The sequence below is a fragment of the Panthera leo genome, chromosome A1 (genome assembly GCF_018350215.1).
Source record: "Panthera leo isolate Ple1 chromosome A1, P.leo_Ple1_pat1.1, whole genome shotgun sequence".
NCBI lineage: Eukaryota > Metazoa > Chordata > Mammalia > Carnivora > Felidae > Panthera > Panthera leo.
In genome coordinates, this window is record NC_056679.1 from 108,200,930 (window position 1) to 108,215,612 (window position 14,683).

A 14,683-nucleotide genomic window follows, 5' to 3' on the forward strand; every position below is an offset into this window, starting at 1 on the left:
CAACCCAATTTAAAAAACAGGCAGAGGATCTGAATGTTTTTCCAAAGAAGACATACAAATGGACAACAGGTACACAAAAAGGTGCTCAACATCACTGTTCAGTCAAATGCAAATCAAAGCCACAATGAGATAACACTTCATGTCTCTCAGAATGGATATTATGAAAAAGACAAGAGTAAGTTTTGGTGGGAATGTGGACAAAAGGGAATCCTTGTACACTGTTGGTAGAATGTAAATTGGTGGAGCCACTCTGTAAAAACAGTATGGAAGTTTCGCAATAAATTAAAAATAAAACAACCATACAATCCAGCAATTCTATTTCTGGGTATTTATCCAAAGAAAATGAAAACACTAGCTCGAAAAGATATTTGCGCCCCATGTTCATTGCAGTGTATTTCCAGTAACCTAAGTGTCTGTCAGTGTATGAATGGATAAAGAAAATGTGGTGCAGGTATTTGTATTATATAGAGAAAAATTATTCAGCCATTAAAAAATAAAATCTTGCCATTTGCCACAACATGGATGGGCCCTGAGGACATTATGCTAAGTGAAATAAGTCTGAGAAAGATAAATAATGTGTGATCTCACTTATATGTGTACTCTGAAAACAAAAAGACTGAACTTACAGATACAGAGAACAGATTGGTAGTTGCCAGAGTCAAGGAGTAGGGGTGGACAAAATGGGTAACCAAAGGTAGTCAAAAGGTACAACTTATAGTTGTAAAAAAAAATTAATCACAGGGATGTAATGTACAACATTACATTAATTATATATATAATTTATATATAATATATAAAAATTATATGTATAAATTATAGATATATATATTATATAGTTATACATTAACTATAGTTAATAATATTGTATATTTCAAATATCCTAGGGAAGTAAATTTTTAAAATTCTCATTATGGGGCACCAGGGTGGCTCAGTCAGTGAAGCATCCCACTTTGGATTCCGGCTCAAGTCATGATGTCACCATCATGAAATCAGTCTCCACGCTGAGCATGGAGACTGCTTGAGATTCTCTCTCTCTCTCTCTCTCTCTCTCTCTCTCCCTCTGCCCCTCTCCCTGATTTGTGGGCTCTCTCTCTCAAAAATTTTTTTAATAAAATTAATTAAGAAAATAAAAGTTCTCATCACAAGAAAAGATAGTGCAACTATGTGTGGTGGTGACTGTTAACTAGACTTACTGTTATTCTACTTATTGTGATTATTTCACAATACATACAAATACTGAATAATTACATTGTACACCTGAAACTAATATGTCAATTATATCTCAATAAAATAAAACCTTATTTATAGCAACTTTATTTGTAATGGCCCCAAACTAGAAACAACCCAAATGTCCATGAAGCAGATGAATGAATAAATTTTGGTATATTCCTTTGGTACAAAGGAATACTTCTCTAGAATAAAAAGAAAGGAACTATTGCTACATGCAATGAATAGATGAATGTCAAAATACTTTGTTATGAGTGAAAGAAACCAGACAAAAACAAGTACATATTTTATGATACTGTTTATATAAAATTCTAGAAACTGCAAATTAATCCATAGTGGTAGAAAGCAGATCATTGGTTGCCAGAGGATGAGGGCATGGAGAGGGATGGTGGGAGGAACTCAAACCGTGTATGAGGAAACTTTGGAGGGTGATGTATATGTTCATTTTCTTGATAGCAGTGATGATTTGATGGATGCATGCACATGTATGTACAAATTTCATGTGTACATTTTAAATATGTGTAGTTACCATATATGTCAGTTATAATAAAATAAAGCTGTTAAAAAAGACTATAAAGTCTTAGTGATTCTAAGTGTAGTATTGGTGAAAAAACTGAAAAATGGTAGCAGTTGACCAGAAGATAGAACACAGAGATAGACCCAAATAACCCTCTGAATGTATGTACTTTCTTTATTCTATACGTTCTTAATAGTTTTTTCAATGAATATCTGTGTCTGAAAGTATTTATTTTCAGCCTTTCCCTTGAATAAGTTTAGTTAGGTACAGAATTTTATGCTGAGGGGCACCTCGGTGGCTCAGTCGGTTAAGCGTCCCACTTCAGCTCAGATGATGATCTCGAGGTTCATGAGCTTGAGCCCTGCGACAGGATCTGTGCTGACAGCTCAGAGCCTTTAGCCTGCTTGGGATTCTGTGCCTCCCTCTCTTTCTGCCCCTCCCCCATTCATGCTCTGTCTCTGTCTCTATCAAAAACAAATAAACATTAAAAAAAAATTTGTTTTTAAAGAATTTTATGTTGGCACCTTTTTCCTTAGCACTTCACAGATAGTGTTGTCTTTTAACCTCATTTTACTGCTGAGACATTTATTAGCAATCTAATTGCAGTCCCTTTTGGCTAATCTGTCCTTTCTTTATGATTGATTTTAAGACTTCTGTGTTTTCTTTGGTATTCTAGGTAGAGATTTTATTTTTGTTTATCCTACTCAACTTTGGTGTACTTCATCTTTCTGAAGACTCATGTCATGCTTCAATTTTGGAAATTTTTCATCCCCTATATTTTCATTAACTCACAAACATTCTCTACAGTTTTTTGCTTAGTGGGGGCTCCTATTAGGCATCTCTCATTGTGCTTCATTCTGGTACTTTGCTCAGTTTTACTGGTTTAGTATTTGCTCTAGTTCACTATCACTTTCTTCATCAGTATCTGATCTGTTGTTTATTAACACCCATGCATTTCTCTTGTAATTTCAGTGACTATTTTTCATTTCTAGTCATAATGTTTGGTTTTTATGTTAAATACACTATTCCTTTTGCACAGTGATTTGTTCTGTAATCCTAGTTCTTCATATCTTTCATCATTTAAAAATACTAATTTTATAGTCTCTCTCAGAATATTCTATCATCTGTCTAGATTGTCAATACTCCTTTTTGTTCTTGACAGTCTTTCCTCATGTGTCTTATAATTTTTTGATAATGTGTATATCTTGAATGGCAATTGTTATTTCTCTTATGATCAAATGTGGAGTTGTAAATTATGGGAGTGTTCCTCCAAAGAGATTTTATGCATGACTTTGCCAGGTACCCCAAGAGTAACTTGGAGATTTCCATTCCACTCAGGTCATTTAGAATTGATCCTGAATCAGTGAATGGCATGGTGATTTTCTTCTCTCACCAGTGATTTTTCCCCCACCCAGAGTCCCTGGATCTTTGCTGTCTCTCTCTGGCCTTATGAATAGTTTTTCAGTTCTCTTTCATGGTACTTTGAAGGGGACTTGCTTTATACAGAGATCTCAGTTCTACTCTTTGTTACACCCAAGTCCAGGGACTCATCACCTGTGATATGCTGGAAATAAAATCTAAGTCTCTAGCTATTAAGTAAGGTCTATTTCCAGGTCACCTCACAGCCTTTTAGGCTACCTCAGTGTCACCTTACGATTACAATCTGCTTTGACTTTCAGTTCTCTTTTCTTTCTAGCAAATGGGAATTTCTTTTCATTTCCTATGAGCTCAGCCATGTAATATAAGCCAGAATGCAAAGAAATGCTAAAAGAGTAATGATGTAATGTTAAAAGGACCCACAAGCCAGAGTGAAGGAACTCTTCAGTCAAATTTGGGACAGTTTTTTTTTTTTTTTTTTTAACGTTTATTTGTTTTTGAGAGACAGAGAAAGACATAGTGTGGGCGGGGAAGGGGCAGAGAGAGAGAGGGAGACACAGAATCCAAAGCAGGCTTCAGGCTCTGAGTTGTCAGCACAGAGCCCGACGCGGGGCTTAAACCCACAAACCGCAAGATCATGACCTGAGCTGAAGTTGGATACTTAACTAACTGAGCTACCCAGGAGCTCCAAGTTTGGGACAATTTATGGATCAAAAATAACAATTATACTATAATGGACTTATACATAAATTAAAAATAAAATATTCTGGGGCACCTGGGTGGCTCAAGTAGGTTGATTATCTGACTCTTGATCTCAGGGTTCTGAGTTTGAGTCCTATGTTGGGTATGGAAACTACTTTAAAAAATAAAATAAAAATAAATAAAAATTTTATTTTTTATTTATTTTTTTATTAAAAAATTTTTTTAACGTTTATTCATTTTTGAGAGACAGAGAGAGACAGAGCATGAGTGGGAAAGGGGCAGAGAGAGGGAGACACAGAATCCGAAGTAGGATTCAGGCTCTGAGCTGTCAGCACGGAGCCCATTGTGGGGCTCGAACTCACAAGCTGTGAGATCCTGACCTGAGCCGAAGTCGGACGCTTAACCGACTGAGCCACCCAGGCGCCCCTAAATAAAAATTTTAAAATGAAATAACTCATGAGTTCAGTAAGACAGTCAAAGAGGGGAAGAAAGAAAAAAGGTGAAGTTTGGAGGGCTTTTTTGTTTTTTTAAGCAGACAACTTTTCTTTAGCTTTGAAATTTTTCAAAATTAAAAGTTGAAGTTAATTGAAATTGAATCTCATTCAGCATTTTGTTGGTGGAATGGTTAAATTCTGTATTAGCTTTAGTTCACATGTTGCCTGAGAATTCCAGATACTTTTTCTAGGAACAAACAGGTTTCTTTTTTTTTAAGATTTTGTTTTTAAGCAATCTCTACACCTAAAGTGAAGCTTGAACCCACAACCCTGATACCAAGGGTTGCATGCTCCATTGACTGAGTCAGCCAGGTGCCCCAGAAACAAACAAGTTCCTAAAATGTTAATCCAATTGTCTGACAATCCAATGTTAATATCTCAAGGCTTCTGAGTATAAGGAAAATTAATCAACAAAATGTGATTCAGGCCTTCAGTTTATGAATCTTTTTCCTGCTATAATCCTTTTCCTAATTTCAACTGAATGCGATCTTTTTTATTTTTTCAACCAACAATAACTGAATTGCTCAGGGTCAATCTGAAAGATAGGTGCTAGAGATTCAAAGACAAGACAATCTATCAGGGAAGACCAGCAAGGAAGGAGGCAGTTGGAGTGTAATTACTGCTATACGGGATTAAAAAGTTTTAAGTATATAAAAAGTAATTTATTAGAAAGTGGTTGGTAAAAGACAATAAATACATAAGATGACGTGCTTTTAATATCTTAAAGAAGTAAACAGTTATAAAATAACTCACAGCTAACACTATTTTTAAAATATCAATTAGAATGAAAAACAGGACATTTTTTAAAAATTTAACGTTTTTTTTTATTTATTTATTTTTAATTTTTTAAAAATGTTTATTTATTTTTGAGAGAGACAGAGACAGAATGCGAGTGGGTTGGGGCAGAGAGAGAAGGAGGCACAGAATCCGGATCAGTCTCCAGGCTCTGAGCTGTCAGCACAGAGCCTGATGTGGGACTCAAACTCACCAGCTGTGAGATCATGACCCGAGCTGAAGGCAGATGCTCAACCGAATGAGCCACTCGGGCGCCACTGTTTATTTTTATTTTTGACGGAGAGAGAGTGCGCGCGCGCGCGCGCGCGCGCATGAGTGGGGGAGGGGCAGAGACAGGGAGACAGAATCCGAAGCAGGCTCCAGGCTCCTAGCTGTCAGCACAAAGCCAGATGCAGGGCTTGAACTCACAAACCACGAGATTATGACCTGAGCTGAAGTAGGTCGCTTAACTGACGGAGCCACCCAGGCACCCCAGGATTTTGTTTCTAAGAGAGGACAACTTTGTGAGATCTTAAGCTTTCTGCCACAAATCGCTTTATGTAGCACTTTTCATCCTCTTATATTTTGCTCTGGTAACAGTGAAGGTACTACTGTCATAGATAAGATTCCCAGAGAAACAGACTGTGCATGTAGGAGATTTTTTAACATTTATTTATTTTTGAGACAGAGAGAGACAGAACATGAACGGGGGAGGGGCAGAGAGAGAGGGAGACACAGAATCGGAAGCATGCTCCAGGCCATCAGCCCAGAGCCCGACGCAGGGCTCGAACTCATGGACCGTGAGATCGTGACCTGAGCTGAAGTCGGACACTTAACCGACTGAGCCACCCAGGCGCTCCGAGGAGATTTAAGTTAAGGAGTGTTCTCGAGGGAGTATGGCAGACTTGACGGAGAGAGCTGTGGAATTAGCACACAGCTGCAAAGGAGGCCAGGAGATGAACTGGCCTTCAGAATTGTGCTGAGCTGAGGCAAGGGGACCGGACTTGCCTTTCCTGGCATCAGCAGTCATTGAGGACAGGCAGATCCCGGTGAAGAGGCATAACCTGACTGAGGCAATTCCCTTCAATCGGACAACTAGCAAGAGCAATAGTTGTGAACCCTCAGCAGTCAGCACTCCCAGGAGCTAGAGAAATGAATGACTCCTTCTGAAGGAGACATCTGGTCAGTGCACAGAATCTGCTATACCAAATAAGGCCTTTCCATAATTAGCTCATACTTCTTGAGCAGGAAAAGCACAACTCTAAAGCTGAGCGTTTTCCCTTCTGGGAAGTAAGTATCCCAGAGACCGTTTGTTACCTATTCAGACCAAAAGAAGAGAGCAAACCCACTAGAAAAGAGCTAATCACATGCTGAGATTCAAGGTGAATTCATTCATGGAGTCATTTATTCATTCATTCATTCATTCATTCAGTAAATGTCTATCTAGGATCACCTGAAGAAAAACCTACCAAAGTGGGAGGAGACTGGGTTCTAGTCACAGCTCTGTCACTGAAAATGGGATCTTTGAGTAAATCATTTATCATCCCTGGACTTGTGTTTCTTTTCCTATACAATGAGATGTGTGGGCTAGATTATTAGAAATATTTTAGTTGTGGGGACACCTGGATGGCTCAGTCAGTTAAGCATCCGACTTTGACTCAGGTCATGATCTCGTGGTCCATGAGTTCGAGCCCCGCATATTGACTCTTGATTTATGGCTCGAGTCATGATCTGGGATCAAGCCCTGCATTGGGTTAGTGCTGAGTGTGGAGCCTACTTGGGATTCTGTCACTCTTCCTCTCTCCCACTCTCCCCTGTACTCGCTAGCTTGTTCTCTCTCTCTCACAGTCTCAAAAATAAAAATAAAGAAATATTTTAGTTGTGATTAACAGAAACCCCCTTTACCTAGCTTGAGAGAAAAGAGAGAAAGAGAGGAGGCAATAGGTTTAATGAATAAATCTGCATCTCATAGAAGCTGGATTGAAGCTGAGCTATAGGAGCAGACTGGAGTGCTTTAGGCGATCCAGGGATGCCCTCCACCCCAGCCTCTGCACCTACTTCATTCTTTCCTACTGCTGCAGTCACTGTTTTTCAGTTCACACGAGGGAGATAATAAAATAGCAGCTCTTCTGTTTTCGTTTCCTGTATTCAAGAGAGTAGCCACACCCAGGCTAAAATCCCTTGGTCTGAGTTCCAGATTGTCTGAGAACAGTGCTTGTTGGCCTTATTTGTATGAAGGAAACAACCTCTGATTCAAATAACTGTGGCTAAGTGAGGAACCTGGTGGAGAGAGAAGTTTCCAGAAAATATTTAGGACAGTGTTCCATGACAGCCAACTTGTACACTGCTGTTGACACTAAAATCCTATGATTTGATTAAGCAATTTACCTAAGTGAAATTTGATTCACTTTCCACTGATTCTTAAATGATGCTTTAAACTGTCATTTAACAATTATGGTGGTTGGGGAGCCTGGGTGGCTCAGCTCGTTAAGCGTCCAACTTCGGTTCAGGTCATGATCTCATGGTTTATGAGTTCAAGACCTGCATCAGGGCTTAGGACTCTCTCTCTCCCTCTCCCCCCACTTATGTTCTCTCTCTCAAAATAAATAAGTAAACTTAAAAAAAGTATGGTAGTTAATTAAAATACACAAATTGTGAATGGGAATTTGACAATTCAATGAGGGAGATCGAAACCTAATTCTCTGAGCAAAATGCATTGACAACTTCACTGTTCTATTTAGACCCATACAAAACTGACAGTGTTTACCTGGTAATAAAATATCAAGAAATGCAAAAAGAATGTTTTCAGAAGAGGAATGTGAATGTTTAAAACACCTGGACTAAAGATGTTTTTTCTTTTTTAATTTTTAAAAATGTTTATATATTTTTGAAGGAAAGAGAGACAGAATGTGAGCTGGGGAGAGGCAGAGAAAGAGAGAGGGAGACACAGAATCTGAAGCAGGCCCCAGGCTCTGAGCTGTCAGCACTTAACCAACTGAGCCACCCAGGTGCCCCTAAGATGTTTTTTCTTGATTCGTGATTGGTGTGTGGCTTAAACCAATTTCTGATATTTATTTACAATGAAGGTTATATTCTATAACCAGGAGTGTAGCTGTCATTAAGGGTTTGTGAGGTGATTGACAGAAAGGGGCTATAGACGTGGGGTGAGGATACAGTCTTTAGGTAGAGGACACAATTCATTTGCACTAAAACAGTACTGTGTGCAAACTTCCCTGATCTTCGGGTCCCCCAAACTGCCAATGAAATGACCTGACTTGGGGCATGATTCAATTAGGTCCTCAATAATTCCATTCCCTCTCATATTAGGGAACTTTATACCACATTAATCCTTCCAAACCATTCTGAAAACACTCACTAAATGACTGCATAGGGAAGATTCACTGGAGAAGTTGATACTGATTCACTCAGTCTTATCTTAAATACTCATGAAACACCTAAGGGGTAGCTCAGACTGGGTGAATCAATATCAACTCCTGTGAACAACCCCGAAGCAGGATCAGGCCATCTGTCTGCCAAAGGTCTATTCCTATATCAGGTTTTCACTGATACAAGGAAATAGAAAAATTACATAATTATTTGGTAATTTGGTTACCATCTAGAGTATGAGTTGGCAAACTATGGCCATCAGGCCAAATCTAGCCCTCCACCTAGTTTTGTAAATAAAGTTTGACTGGAATACTACCAGGCCCATTCATTTACATGTTGTCTGTAGCTATATATATATATATATATATATATATATATATATATATATATATATATATATATATTTTTTTTTTTTTTTTTTTTTTTTTTTTTTTTTTTTGCTATAGCAGCACACTGTAGGAACAGTGAGTAGTTGGGACAGAAATTATATGACCCAGAAAGTCTAAAACAATATTTACAAGCTTATTTTGTTTTTCATGTAATTTCTACACCTAACATGGGGCTTGACCTGATGACCCGAAGATCAAGAATTGCTTGCTCTACTGACTGAGTCAGCCAAGTGCCCCTACTATCTTGTTCTTTACATAAACAATTTGCCAACCCAAGTCTAAAGATACATTAATTTTCTTATATTATCTGTATTGGCAATCCAGAGCATTCCAAATTATTCACACGATTATATACAGTTCTTTTAAAGACTTATGTTTCCTGAATGTGCCTTCTCATATAGGCCTGTGTCAGAAGTATGATTGAGAAAATATGTTCTTCTCAATAAATGGTAGTGGGTGAATAGGATATTAATAGAAAAAAACGATTGGACCATATCTCACACCATACTAAAAAATCCACTCGAAATGTTGTGTAGATATAAACATAAAAGAGAAAACAAAGTTTTTAAAGGAAAAATAGAATATCTTTATGACTTTGGGGTACGCAAGAATTTCTTGGACACAAATATCAATCATAAGGGGAAAAATGATCATTTGGGCTACGTTAAACTTAAGAACCTCTTTGCCAAAAACACATTAAGAAAACGAATAGGCAGATTACAGAGTGAAAGAAGATATTTGCGGTACATAAATCTGATTCACATCCAGAATGTGTAAAGAATTCCTCCAAATCAGTATACAAAAGATATAACATTAGAAAAATGGGCGTAAGACTTGAATAGATCTCCACATCTCCAAAAGGGGATTGTAATTAGTCAATTAACCTGAAAAAAAGGTATTCAACTATATTACTCATCATGGAAATGGAAAATACAAGGGGAAGGCAATATCACTACATGCCCACCAGAATGACTAAAATGTAAATAACAGATAATAACAAGAGTTGACAAGGATGTGGAGCATCTGGAGCTTTCATATGTTGCTGACCACAGTGCAAATTGGACCAACTTCGGAATCCTGTTTGTCAGTGTTTACTAAAGCTGGACATATGCATATCCTATGACCCAATGTTTGTACTCTGAGTTATGGAACTATGTTTACCAAAGACATACAAATATGGTTACTAATATTTTAGCCCAAACTGGAAACAAGCTATTAAAGTATTGCTAATGCTCGGTATTTTGATTAAAGTGGGGGATTGCACAGTGTTTACTTTGTGAAAATTCATTGAGCTTACGCACTTGGAATTTGTGTGCTTTTTTTGTATACATGTATATTATGCTAACAATAAAGATTTTCACTTAAAAAGAAAGTGAAAAAAAAAACAAAACAAAACAAACCATGCAGTTTACATTAAATCATTACCCCCTCCCTGTGATCTTAGCATAGTTACTTGAACACAACACTTATATGAAACCCAAAAAAAAATTTTGTTCCTGTTAATGGTATAAATTAAACAAGTAAGTAAAGCCCACAATTCTGTTATATTTCAAGATTTAAAAACTATCAACTACCGGGCACCTGGTTGGCTCAGTCAGTAGAGCATGCGACTCTTGATCTTAAGGTTGTGAGTTTAAGCCCCACATTGGGGTAAAGATTACTTAAAAATAAAATCTTTTAAAAAATAATTAATTACCATTTACTTCAGTATCCTTTTCAGAAGAATAAAATTCTGTTTGCACTAAAAATAAAGTCTGGCCATTTTTTCCAGGAACTATAGCACTTTATTACTTCCCTCCACAATAATGAACAAGTAAGACTGAACTGAGATGGGTCATTAACTTTTGTACTTGGAACCTGGGCTGCTAAAATGTCGTTTGCCAGAACATCATGTGGCTCTGATACACACAATGCAGGAAAAGAAAAGTTGTGGGTTGCCACAGTAACTGTAATATAGGTATCTATTGGAATAAGGTTTTGATTATTTCTGCTTGTGACCACTCTAATTCCTCTATATTTTATGTCAATATGCCTGAGTAATAGTTGATATAGGAATTACTTAGAAGTATTGAATTTCTGTAAGTGTAAACTGTCAGTACATAATGTTCTTGCTGCTCATACACTTGCATTTAATTATGTCATTTGTTTTAGGAATAGCCCTATTTTAAAAATACTTTTACTTTTTTTCTCAGAAAAGATTTCCAAGCAGGCAGCACATAACACCTATTTCCATCTGCAACAGCACATTTTAGCTAATGTGATTCTGTGGCACCTTGATAGAATATCCTATTATAGATGTAGAAAATGAGGTAGAATGACAAAAGGTAATAAATTATTTAAGATCACAAAGCAAATCAGGGCAGAACTATTACTGGAATTTTGCTCAGGATGAGCCATTCATCAAGTGGTATTTTTGTGAAACACATGCTATGGCCTAATTACTAGGGCGCAGTTCTACATTATGGGTGTGTGTGTGTATATTCAGCTCTAATCTCCCAAGTTATACAGACTTGTTCGTGTGTCTCCAAGGCCAAAATGTTTCCAAGAGTACCTCATCTGAGGCTAAATATCTGGTCATCCATCCTATCTCCCCACGTATTAGGGTTCTCCAGAGAAACAGAAGCAGTATCTGTTATGGAGGCTGATCACCAGCTACCATCTCCAAACTGGAGGATCAGGAAGGCCAGTAGTGTCCTTCAGTCCAATCCAAAGACCTGGGAATAGGATGGCATTTGGGGATCCCAACGGTGTCCGTCCTGATCTAAGTCTAAAAGCCTAAGGAGTCAGAGTGCCAATATCTGACAACCAGTAAAGGTGGATGTCTCAGCTCAAACAAAGAGTGAATTCATCCTTCCTCTACCTTTTGTTCTATTCATGCCCTCATTGCATTGGATGATGCCCACCCACATTGCTAAAGGAGATCTTTATTCAGTCTACTGTTCAAATCCTAATCTCTTCCAGAGACACACTTACAGATACATCCAGAAATAATGTTTTACCAGCTGAGATTTCCTAGTTCTCCAGAAATAATGTTTTACCAACATCCTTTAGCCCAGTGAAGTTGACACATAAAATTAACCATCACACCCAGCTAAATCAATATTGATTAACAACCTTCACTAAGCAAAGCATAGCACTAGATACTAGGCAAAATACAGAAGGAGCAAGAAATGTGACCTCACCCTCAGAGTTTAAAATGTAATGGGATTCTCTTGTGTGAGAACACTATGATTGAGGAAAAAGAAGAAGAAAACCAAAACAAACAAAAAACAAGCAACCCCAGAATACTCACTGTGTTTTTCCAGAGGATGGAATGGAGGTCTCAGGGACTATTTCTATTACAGGATGGAGAAGCTTCATGCCTTACAGAGTATCTTCTGACTTCTTTGTTTCATTTATCCTCCTCTACAAACAATCTCTAAAGGAAAGAGGAAAATGATTCTGTTAACTTATACAAATAAATTTTTCTTTCACACCTTTTTTCCCTCTATTTGCAGCCCTCTTTTTTCACACTACCCATCAGCTCTTTTCCATAAGCGAATTGTATAAATTTAATATTTTATTAGTTGTTAAAAATTGTTATTGAAAAGAACATTGCAAGTTATCATTGATTCATATATATACACGAAGTCAGAAATGATTTAAATAACTAAATTCTACCTGAATAATATTCAAAATAAACATTGTGTAAGTTACCATTTTAGTGTGATAAGGCAGTTAGTAATATGAATAATATATCACTCCCCAAACCTTTCAAACAGCTCTGATTCATCATTGCATAATGCTCATGTGGATGAATGCTCCGGGAAAGAGTAACTGAGTTTTTCTACCTTAATATGTCTATGAAGATGAGAAATTTCTGCTCAATTTTCATTATTGGGATAGAATCTCATAACGCAAAGATGAAACAGATTTTTCACAAATAGAATAAGAAGTGCTTAGCAATCCAAAAGTCCCTAAGTCCTGAGATTCCAGATGAGGCAGGAACACAGCTTTGCCACTAATTTTGTATGGAGGTTCAGGTTGTCTAACCTCTCTGTGTCTCAGCTTCCTCATCTGTAAAGGGAAAATAATAGTCCCTACTTCAGATTAATTAATACATTTTAACTACTGAGGGCATGCCTGGCTGGCTCAGTCGGTGAAGCATGCAACTCTTTTTTGGGGGGATCATGAGTTCTAGCCCCATGTTGGGTGTGGACTCTACTTTAAAAAAATAAATAAAATATTAAAAAAAAAAACCCATTGTAACTACTTAGAACAGTGCCCGGCACATTGGAAATTCTTAATATGCCATCTATTATTTGCATTATCTGATAATGACACTGAATCAAAAGAAACCAGAGCTATTTCTAAATGACACATAAAAGAAAAAAAATGAATGGAGATGAAGACCCACACATTACTGAATTTGCCTTTGCATTTCTACTGTGTGTCTGTTGCAGATGAGTACCCTCCAGTCCCATTTTGGCCTGAGATGACACACTATCTGCTTCTTGTCCATCTGCTTTATATCAGCAGTCTTCTTTAACAAAGTGACATGTGGGCTGGCATGGACACAGGAGGAGGACATGAATGTGGGACGTGGCACCTTTAATTTCTCAATACCATGCCCAGTGATTCCCTCAGAAAGACAGATACAAATGACAATATCATTTTCTACCAAAGAAGTCTTTGCTTCTTACTCTGCTTGCTGCCAAGCTTCCAGATCTGTCCCATATTCAAGTCTCCAGACCAGCCCCCCCTTAAAGGTACAATAGCGCTAACTCATTTCTTAACTAGTGCTAACATAATTAAATCATCGTCACCCCATCCATTTTTTTTTTAAATAGCATATTATCTTCTCTCCTTCCTCCTAGCACTGTTTCTTAGCTAATTTACTCGACTCATCATCACCCTATCCACTTCCTTAACATAGAAAATTGTTTCTTCTTCCTTTGTAGTCCTAAATGGAACGCAATTGATTGTAAAATGCAATTCTTTCTTTCATCCTGATGTTTTAATCTAACCTGGAGCATCTTCACCCCAGAACTGAATGTCAATGACCATTAGAAAAATGGTCTTTGGTGGGGGCGGCTGGGTGGTTCAGTCGGTTAAGCGTCCAACTTCAGCTCAGGTCACGATCTCGCAGTCCATGAGTTCGAGCCCCGCGTCAGGCTCCGTGCTGACAGCTCAGAGCCTGGAGCCTGCTTCGGATTCTGTGGCTCCCTCTCTGTCTGCCCCTCCCCTGCTCATTCTCTGTCTCTCTCTGTCTCAAAAATAAATAAAAACATTTAAAAAAATATTTTTTTAATAAAAAGAAAGAAAAATGGTCTTTGGCCTTCTTTGGCCTTCCCCAAATATGTCTGGGGCATGGACTGCACTATTGGGACTAGACATGTGTCTGCAGGATGAGTACTGGCAGGAGGATGTCTGGGGGCACAACTGCCAACTTGGACAGGTAACTTTCCATTGATCTGACAAACATTTTGCTTTCTTGTGATCAATATTATAAGTCAGATTAAAAAATTCAATTTTCTACATAAAACAAAAACTCCCCCAAAACGGCTTGTTACGGTAGATGAACTCTTCTTGTTCTGTTTACAGGCAGTCCGATCTTTTCTGATCTTATCTAGATCTTATCCCCTCTCTCCCAGTAACAGACATCTCTCCAGTCATTCCTGCTCCGTGGCTCATGTTATCTTTTCTTCCCGCTCCACTAAATCCTCTCCATCAGCCTACAAGCATGCTATTATTTCTATCATCTTCAGTAGAATGAACAAAAACCTTCTTTTGACTTACTTTCCCTCCATCTACTGCCCATTTTCTTTACAGTTAAA